Consider the following 10501-nt stretch of genomic DNA (forward strand, 5'->3'; position numbering starts at 1 on the left):
TACTAGAGTGGGTTGCCATTTCCTTCTCCAGGGGATCTTCCTGACCCAGGGATCGAACCCCATTCTCTTGCGTTGCAGGCAGATACTTTACCGCCTGCCACCAGGGAAGCCCCCTTCTCAACCTATATGATCTTTAATTAATGGATTCATTCCCACATTGTTATATTCTAATCATTCTGAAACTGTTATGATCCTGGTACCGCCTAAAAATATCTAAATGAATGATTCGTCACTTTCTTCTTTTCTTATAAAAAATTATGAACACAGCCTATCTAGAATTGCTGTCTCATCTAATTTGTTTGCAGGTAACTTTTTTTAAACTGCCTACATCTGTTGTCCCAGGGGAAAAAAGTGTTGTCTGATAAAGGTAGCTCTCCACCTGCTTTTTCTAAAGTAAGAGATATAAACACATCTGGGTTTTTATCTTCTGAACAATCACTTGCTTATAGTCCTAATTAGCCTAGTCATTTACTTTTATCTGTTGCTATCCTATTTGAATGTTTATTTGCTATTCGAAGTGTTTTCTGAAACTTGCTGCTTATTTTCTTTCTCTACTCCAATATGTAATTTTTCCTTAATTTGGCTTGCTTACATTGTTTTATTCCTCCTTCACAATTTTTTCGTAAATGGGTATTTTAAGATCTCTTCCATATGTCTCTATAACTGGTTTAAGATCCCTGTTAGGCTTTTATTTGTGTGAACTGCTGTCTTTTCTTTTTATTTCCTTGGATAAAACCACCTTTTGTTCTTTTTTTGGAAGGACTTATGATGAAATTGAGTAAAATCTTTATGTTTTCAATCAGCCAGCCACTTGCTGGGTACCCATCACGTGCACAGCACTGTGCTAAGCTGTGGGATGGAAAAGCCAGGCAGAAGGAAGGCCATGAAGGGTGGAAGACAAGAGTTCTTAAATTCAGGGAAAGTATAAAGGTATAAACTTTAACAGGATGAAAGGACCTCAAAAAATCAGGATCCAAAAAGATACATTTAAGTATGGCAACCAAGTATCAATGGACTCTATGAATTCTGAAGGAATAAGCGATGGTGAGCTGGAATCATCAAGGAAGGTTCTTGGGAATGATGGACTTTGCTCAGGGAAGTGTATTGGCTGTCAGTGGTCCAGCTGGTGGCGGCCACATTCCAGCTGAAGGAAATGGCACTGTGGTAGAAATGAATAACTCATTCAGACCACATCTAGTTGTTGCTGGCTGGATGAGGGAATCAGAGTCAGGGGAAAATGAGATATCAGTGGAAAGCTGGAAAGACTAGAAGGAAAGGGGCATGTTTATCAATTTTAATTAGAAGGACTGCTTCACATGATTTTGATTTTGATCTTTGTCAGTTATGTGAGCTGCAAATATCTCCACCCCGTTCCCTAGCTTGTCTTCTGTCTTTTTTAAAGATGATCTGATGAGCACATGTTCTTAATTTTAGAGTAGTCAAATTTATCAGTCTCCTCCTTTATGGTTATTACATCTATATCTTGTTTAAATATACTTTTGTACCTGAGGTTAGAAAAATACCCACCTATGTTTTCTTCAAAAAGTTTTAAGTTGGCTTTTAATATTTAAGTTCTTAATCCATGTGCAGTTAATACTGGTGATGCATATTTTTTCCTAGCTCAATTGATTCAACTGTCTTTCCTTTCCCCAGTGATCCACCATATCCTTTCTGACATACACAAAAAGTTGTGCTAGTCTATTTCAGTTTTTCTGCTCTATTCCTCTGATCAGTTAACAAGTAATTTCCCTTACCATAGACATTTTAAAATGCTGCCTCAATTACAATAACTTTGCAATTGATGTTTTATATTTGGTACAAATATTCAGTCTATAGTTCAACTGGGATATGGTAAGTAGATAGATGGATGAATCTTCAATGGGCCAATGATGACAGTTTTCATGAACCCAGAATTATGATTAACTCTATGCACTTGAGGTCCAAAGGTTGCCTTTGGTGGGGAGTAAATGAGATGCCACTAATTGCATTTTTGGTTTTGTTTTTTTTTTAAGTTAAGGAGGAACTAAAAAGCCTCTTGATGAAAGTGAAAGTAGAGAGTGAAAAAGTTGGCTTAAAGGTCAACATTCAGAAAAAGAAGATCATGGCATCCGGTCCCATCACTTCATGGAAAATAGATGGGGAAACAGTGGAAACAGTGTCAGACTTTATTTTTCTGGGCTCCAAAATCACTACAAATGGTGACTGCAGCCATGAAATTAAAAGATGCTTACTCCTTGGAAGGAAAGTTATGACCAACCTAGACAGCATATTCAAAAGCAGAGACATTACTTTGCCAACAAAGGTTTGTCTAGTCAAGGCTATGGTTTTTCCAGTGGTCATGTATGGATGTGAGAGTTGGACTGTGAAGAAGGCTGAGTGCTGAAGAATTGATGCTTTTGAACTGTGGTGTTGGAGAAGACTCTTGAGAGTCCGTCGGACTGCAAGGAGATCCAACCAGTCCATTCTGAAGGAGATCAGCCCTGGGATTTCTTTGGAAGGAATGATGCTAAAGCTGAAACTCCAGTACTTTGGCCACCTCATGCGAAGAGTTGACTCATTGGAGGGGACTCTGATGCTGGGAGGGATTGGGGGCAGGAGGAGAAGGGGATGACAGAGGATGAGATGGCAGGATGGCATCACTGACTCGATGGACGTGAGTCTGAGTGAACTCTGGGAGTTGGTGATGGACAGGGAGGCCTGGCATGCTGCGATTCATGGGGTCGCAAAGAGTTGGACACAACTGAGCGACTGATCTGATCTGATCTGATAGATTGTATGATGAATGACACTGAAGAAAACAAAGTATACCTAAGAACTCTGGATCAGTCAAATCAAAATTACACAATTTGACTATTGGTTTAGAGAAATCCATTATCTTTCTTATGTGTGTGAGCGTGCATGCGCGTGTGTGTGCTCACTCAGTCATGTCAGACTCTTGGCGATCCCATGGACTGTAGTCTGCCAGACTCCTCTGTCCGTGGGATTCTCCAGGCAAGAATACTGGAGGGGGTTGTTAGTCCCAATCCAGGAAATCTTCCTGACCCAGGAATCAAACCCGCATTTCCTGTGTCTTCTGCATTGGCCAAGTGGATTCTTTACCACTCAGCTAGCTGGGAAGCCCTATCTTTCTTATAGCCCACATTTTTTGAGGGCATGGACTATGTACATCCAGAACCTAAAATAATGTCTTACAAATAGTAGCCAGTTGATAAATGTTTGAGGCATGGATGGATAAACAAATGAATAGTGGAGAGTGTCATAAAGTTTATACATTTTTCATTCCAAATTTTATTGAGATATAATTGAAATACTGTGTAAGTTTAAGGTATACAGCATTATTTGACTGACATCCAAGAAATGAATTGCACACACAAAGTGAATACCACAATTACCACAATAAATTTAGTGAACATCCATCATATAGATACAAATTCAGAGAAAAAAAAAACATATTTTTCCTTGTGATGAAAACTAGCATTTATCCTCTTAATCTTCCTATATAACATACAACAATGTTAATTATATTTTTAATTTGAATCTTTAGTTCAACCAGTTTTATAGAGTATAACTCTTCAGTTAGGAACAAAAGCCTACATTTACAATTCCATGCAGCTAATCAAATTCTACCCCTCCTCCATTGTCCTGCCATTGTATTAACAGTCAGCAACATTCCAGCCAGTGAAATGGACACACCAGACTAGATATTGGCACGAGCTGTGGAAGGAGATGCATGAGTCAAGCTGTTACGGCCCCTGTTGTATGAGTTTTTATTCAAGCTGAGAATACAAAATGAACCAAAGAGAAAAAGTCAGAATGCTTAGAGTAATATGTGTAAATTAACTCTGTGCAAACTGTGTGCATTGGTGTTGAGAGAATGCAGGCAAAGCAGCGAGTGCCCCTCTGGAAGGTGAGAGACACTGGAGCTCACATGAGCTCTTTCTCCTATTACAGAAGGATTAAATGTCACTGTGGCCACAGACTCCCAGTGAGTTATGATTCACATTTATTTAAACAGAAAACAGACATATCTGTATTTATCTCTACATAGATAGATAATACATACCTTTGATTTATTTATAGTTTATAGATAGATTTCTTTATTACCTCTGGACAAATAGAAGAGAATAATTTCATAAAGCTATACTTTCAAAAAGAATAATTTCAAGTAGAGTACGTCCATGGCATATGCTGAAAATAGAAAATAAGTGTCAGCTTATTAAACTTCTATTTCAATGACCCTTATGGTTTTATATGTGTAGGTGAGTGTGTGTTTGTGTATGTGTGTGCAAGTGCTCAGTTGCTTCAGTTGTGTCCTATCCTTTGGGACCGTATAGACTGTAGCCTGCCAGGATCCTCAGTCCATGGGATTTTTCAGGCAAGAATACTGGAGTGGGCTGCCATTCCCTTCTCTAGAGGATCTTCCCAACCCAGGGATCAAACCCACATCTCCCATATCTGCTGCACTGAAGGTAGATTCTTTTACTGCTGAGCCACCAGGGAAGCCCATGTAGGTGAGTGCTGGGTCATAATTTTTTACCCAGAAAATGGATCAGCAAAAGTGTCTGTGCAGCCAGCTGAAAAGCCAGTTTAAGAAAAACCACTGGCTTTTGTCCTGTCCACACACAGTAATGACTCTTCAAGGCCAGGCACTAGTCACTCATTCTATGATAGGCATAAATTTTGTTACGTTGTCTTCTCAGATTTGCAGCCAGGCAGCAATCTTTGTTTAAAAGAACTTACCCCATTTCTTACAGTTACTTGCAAGGCTGGGAATCCTGGTAGTGCTTCCCTGATATTTATAGCTTTGCCATCAGTTTAGAGAGTCTTCCCAGTGGCTCAGAGGTAAAGAATTGCCTGCCAATGCAAGAGGCATAGGAGACATGTGTTTGATCCCTGGATTGGGAAAATCGCCTGGAGGAGGAACTGGCAATCTACTCCAGTATTCTTGCCTGGAGGATCCCATGGACAGAGGAGCCTGTGGGCTACAGTCCATGCGGTTGCAAACAGCTGGACACAACTTAGTAACTGAGCACACGTGCATTGGTTTAGAAGTTGTCACATCTTCCAAATCTTTATCTACCTAGGCAACAGAGCAATGCTCTTCAGCAGTAATGTGGGGATCCTATTGCTCCAGCCAGTTCATTTATCCCCAGTCTAGCAGAGCAGTGTCACAATGAGCCTACAGACAAGTGAATCTCACACTGTAAGTTCCAAACAGCATATGGTTTGCCTTAACTATATTATATAGAAGGAGTTAATATTCATTTAATGTAATGCACGGGCAATTTGCTATCCTTTTTCTAAGAGTAAATCTGTAATCATGTAATTATTCTGTAACAACTGCCTTGCATCATTTATTTTCCAGATAAGCTCTATAAGTTTTTGAAACTGAGAAAATAACATTTGAACTAATAAAGTTGAAATCGTCAGCACTTTTCCTCTAGCACTCATTTGTCAGAAGTTCTTGAAACAATGAAAACTACATCTTGAAAGCAACAGGATAAATGGATTCTATCTATGGAGACCAATTGTGTGAGCTTTTTGTTTTGTTTTTTTAGTGTCATTTTTTTTTCGAGACAATCCAGGAATGAAGAAAAGGTCAGTTTTACAGCTCAATTCTGAATACATCAAATGAGCACATAACAGGAACCTACCGAGTGAAGAATAGCCTAGAAAAGAATCAGAGTTAGAAAACAGCCAACAAAAAGTAGGAGGCCAATAGGTTAGAGACTGAGTACCCAATTTTTGCTATTGTTGAATGTCTTCTAACTTCACTGTGAATTTTAAGTACCAACAGATTTCATGTGCTCCCATACGAGAGAAAAACTGTGCCTGTAGGTGATAAGCACAACTTGAAGCTGCAGCATGTCACTTATCTGCTATAGTAACAATGCCAGAAGTAAACAGAACAAAAGATAATGGCTCTTAACTAAGGCTAATATTCCTGAGTAGCAAAAATGTGCTTTTCAATTTGACTTGTTTTTCATAGAAAGAAACGGAAAAAACCAGGAGGCTCTGAAAATATTATATTTATTTTAGCCAAGCCAAATGAATTCACTGCATCGAAAGGTAACATTTTGAAGTTCAAAACAGAGACTGCTTCTTTCTAAACATACATTTCATCCATGGAGGTTGGGTCCTGTCCTTTCCTTCGGTGGGTGAAGCTTATGAACATTCACGACAGAAGGTATTTCATAATTCTTTTTTATTGTTTTCCATGCTCATCAGACATTTCATCATACTGTGATTTTCAAAGAGAGGTGCCCCTGGAAGTCCTCCAAATTGCCTTGGGATGGTCTCAAAATACCAATATTTGTAACTACATTTACACTTTCATTTCTGGAGAAATTTAACTTGTCAGCAATCTCTCAAAGGACATACCCCCTGAGCCTTTTATTATGTTAAGACACACTGTGGCCCATCTGAATTTGAGAAGTGTGGGATGCCTAGCAAAAACGCAAATTCAGTTCTCCACAAAATGAAGTAGGTTTGGTAAATTTGTTATTGGCACTAAATGTATAATGGCTTAAAGAAAGGACAACCTTCCCTATATGTGCTTTGTTGGTTTTGCAGAGTATCTTCTCTTATTATGTAGAGATTATTGTATAGTTAAGAATTAAAATTATGTGATGTTATAAAATATGCCTTATCTCCTTCAGTCTACCTTATACCCTTTTCTCTGAAGCTTTTGAATTCCATGATGATGTTTCAGAGGAAACACAAGCTGTCCTAATTTGGGATTTACCATATTAAGTACATAAAGATGTAAAGAAATGTTAATACCTGGCATGAAAAAATTGGTCTGGTGTTGCTATTAGTGCTGGAGAGTGTCATGACCTCTGCGCTCAGAATCCAAAGGCGAAAGGAGCAGTGCCTACCAGGGCAGTTTTAGAAATAAACTGGCAACTAACAGGCAGGTTAGCTTCTCGTTAATTAAGAGCCACTCAAGAACGGGTCCTTCACTTTCTGTAGAGTGTTGTAAATCTTCCTTATTTAGAGTGCAGGGTTGTTATTTTTAAAGAAAACACACATCTGTGTTTATACCAGATGGCACGTAGACATTTCCTATTATTATTCACTCTTCTGTCCATTGCTACAGATGTTACAAGTATCTTTTACATGTCTCCCTTAAGGCTAAAAATGGAAACTAGCATTAAACATAACAGTAAATAAAGAGGCAAAGAAAAGCTGAAACGAAAACCAGGTGCATAATTAGATTTATTTTGTTCTCGGTCACCTCAACTTCCATAAATTAGACTTTATATGATAATGTATGCATACAGAATTGCCCTTGGGTTAAAAATACTAGTTGTAGACATCAAACCTCTTTGTCTAGTTCTAACTTAATTCTTTTTACAGCTTAACACCTGTACTAACCTTGTAATGAACAAACATTTGACATATTTCTGAAGCCACAACATACAATCTTTACTTAAATTACATTATTTGGAGTCAAGTCAAAGGGTGCATATGCTGTTACCAGAGAATACACTGATGATATGCTATACAGAAATAAGCTTTAACAAACTACCCTGTGTTAATCTAGCCACACAATGGTTCTAATCAGGACATATTGTGGCCTTACCTGAGTATCCCCTGCCCCTTAACCATCCTCTTCTTTCTGGGGATAGGATGAGGACAGAGAGCGTGTCCCATCCTCAACTCCACTGATTCACCAAACAGTATTTATGGAAGGTCTACCATATACATAGTTTCTCCTAAGAACTTTAATATCTTGAGGACTTTATTGTAAGCATCCCTTTCTTTAGATAGCCTTAAGATTCTGAAGAACTTAAAAAAAATTTTTTTCATCACCAAAAAATTCGAGTAACCTAGATATGAGAATATGTCTTAATCCATTCTCAAGAAAATCCTTTACAATAAAAAGGGACTTCTGTTTCTCTCTAGTCAGTAGGCCAAACCTAGAGATTCCTGAGGAACATAGGAGCCAAGTTGACTTTTGTTGAGCTGAGCTTTCATCTGCTTGGCCAGTGGAAAAGTAAAGATTAATTTTAAAATGATTTTATGTAACTAACATTTTCCGAGTTTTACTCTAAGAGGAGGAAAGGCAAATGACAGCACGTCAGATCACAGAATAAAGGACTTGTGTCATTGAGGGACTGTTCTTGGGAAATTAATAGGTTCCAAAAATCAAGCAAGATGATTAATACTGGCTTTCATTTGATCTATAAACCCACAATGACAAGCACAGCATGACCCTGACTTAGCCTGGCATTGTGATTTAATGAAAAGAGAAAGCTTAGAAGAAGACTATGAAGGAAAAAATAAAGCCTTCTGCACTGGGTCAGAAACTTCTTGATTGATATACCCATCTTCTGATTTCTAAATTTTGATCATAGGGTTTCTGTATATGTTAGATACTTTCTTTATCAAGAGAGCCAGGTAAAAAGTACTAGCTTCTTAAACACAAATAACAATTTTATAGAAAGAAAGTGATACAGCCTCATACTTTCATAAAGGAAATGCCATTTGCAAAGCTATAGTGCAGAGGAAAGTCAGGGCAAGTAAATGTGCTAATTGTGGCTGTGCTTTTATAATAAAATCGTCATGAAATTTTGGTTAGATAAAATCAGTTTTGGAGGACTGCAAAACTGAATTAGAAGATGGTCGAGGCCACAGAGTAAACTGGTTGGAGAGAATGTGCCAACCAGGCTCTATCGGGTCACAGTGATTTCAACTGGGGTTGAAGAACACCTGTGTAGCTGAGAAAGACGGCATATCCAAAGCCCCATGCAAAAGCCGGAAGCCACTGTGAACCTGGGGCTGTCAGAACACCAACCTGGAGCCACTCTCACTGTTTTTCCTAAGACTCTGACCCTAGATGTTGCTTCCCATAACTCAGCACTCTGCTTCAAGATGGTCTGTGTTCGCCACATCCCTGAACTTTCATCCCCTGTCACTCTGGCTCCTGTAATGACCCTGCCCCGCTCTGTTACCTGGGCACGTCTGTCTGCACTTGATCCGAAGCAGCTTACATTCTTCATGTAATTAAGCAGCTTCATGACTGCTTAATTTTGCTTCCAGAGATATCTTTAGAGACTTCTTTCCTACCCTGCTCATCACTCTCCGGAGGATTTCTTAAATAAAATTTCTTGAATAATAACAAATACATCTTCACAGAGAAATTCTTTATTCTGTGATTGGCTATTCACATCTGCCTTACTAAGCTGGTCTTAGTGTTTTTGTATTTCCTTTCATTCACTCGTTGTTCTCCACATTTATTGAGCATCTGCTATATGCCCCAGGCCTCATCTCTGAGTTAAAGACATAATCCTCATTCCCCCTGCAGAGTTTAACCTGGTGAAGAGAACAGTCAATTTATAAATAGATTATGGTACACAGATGACAAGTGCTTTGATAGATGTAAACACAAGGGCTACTGGGCCACTTAAACCAGCTTGCCTGACTGGTTTGGCTGCTTGATCTTTGGGAAGTGTCTGGGGTGTCTAAAAACAGTAAGGAAGCCCTTGTGGCTTGAGATTAGAGAATGGATTAGTGAGGAATGCCTCTCCCTTTAAAGAAGAGAAGATGAACCCGCTCCCCAGCCCAGTTTCAGGACTTCATGAAAAGACGCAGCACTTGGAGGAGTAAACTGATTCTCAAGGACATCCGTGTGGGACATCAGAGTCCTGTTTCCCAGGCCTGGAGTCACCCTTGTGATCTTCAGTCCTCATCACGCCTTGCTCTCACTAGAGCATTTGATGTCACATTTCTTCCAGGGAAGATAAATGCGGGCAGTAATCTTAATGGACAAGAATGAACTCAATCACCTCAGGTATATTTAAGGAAAGGTGCAAAAGTCATGGTGCAGCCCGAGTATTTAGTTTTCTTCCTCCCCATGTGGATCTGCCCCCACTCCACACGGCCACCTCCCGCCAAGGACCTTTCTCAACCTGACATCATCTGACACAGACAGTCACTGTTAAATTCTAATGGAAAAACTTTCTATAAGACCTAAATAAATTACAGTTAAGAGTTGGATCTCCAGAGATCTTTCAACCCCAAATTGGCTCACCATCTAGGAAAACATCATAGAAACTATCTGGCCTCAGAAAATTCAATATCAAAACACCCACACACCCAGCAAAAGACAAGTCAAAATTCTAGACAAAACAAAGAAATAATACCTTCATGACCGCCTCTGAAACAGTGCTTCTTAACCTTTCATCAATTATGGATTTTGTAGAATTGGATGAAAGATATAGTCTGTCTCAGGAAAATGGATACACATTCAATGGTAAGGGGGGAAAGCCTATCCATGGATGACTCTATAAAGTTGGGATTCAGAATATCTGCTTTGAAAGGAAAAATTCTTTCTTTCTCGAAAAACATTTCGCATCTTTAGATTCATTAACATTCCTTAAAACTTGAGAGTTCCGGCTCCACCATCTCCATTTACTATGAACGCACTGTAGTTTGCATGTCAGTAATCAGAATCTAATCTCCCTCTTGACAAGAGAGCAGACATAAGACTGGAGCT

This window comes from Bos mutus, chromosome 2, assembly GCF_027580195.1.
Source record: "Bos mutus isolate GX-2022 chromosome 2, NWIPB_WYAK_1.1, whole genome shotgun sequence".
Taxonomy (NCBI): Eukaryota; Metazoa; Chordata; class Mammalia; order Artiodactyla; family Bovidae; genus Bos; species Bos mutus.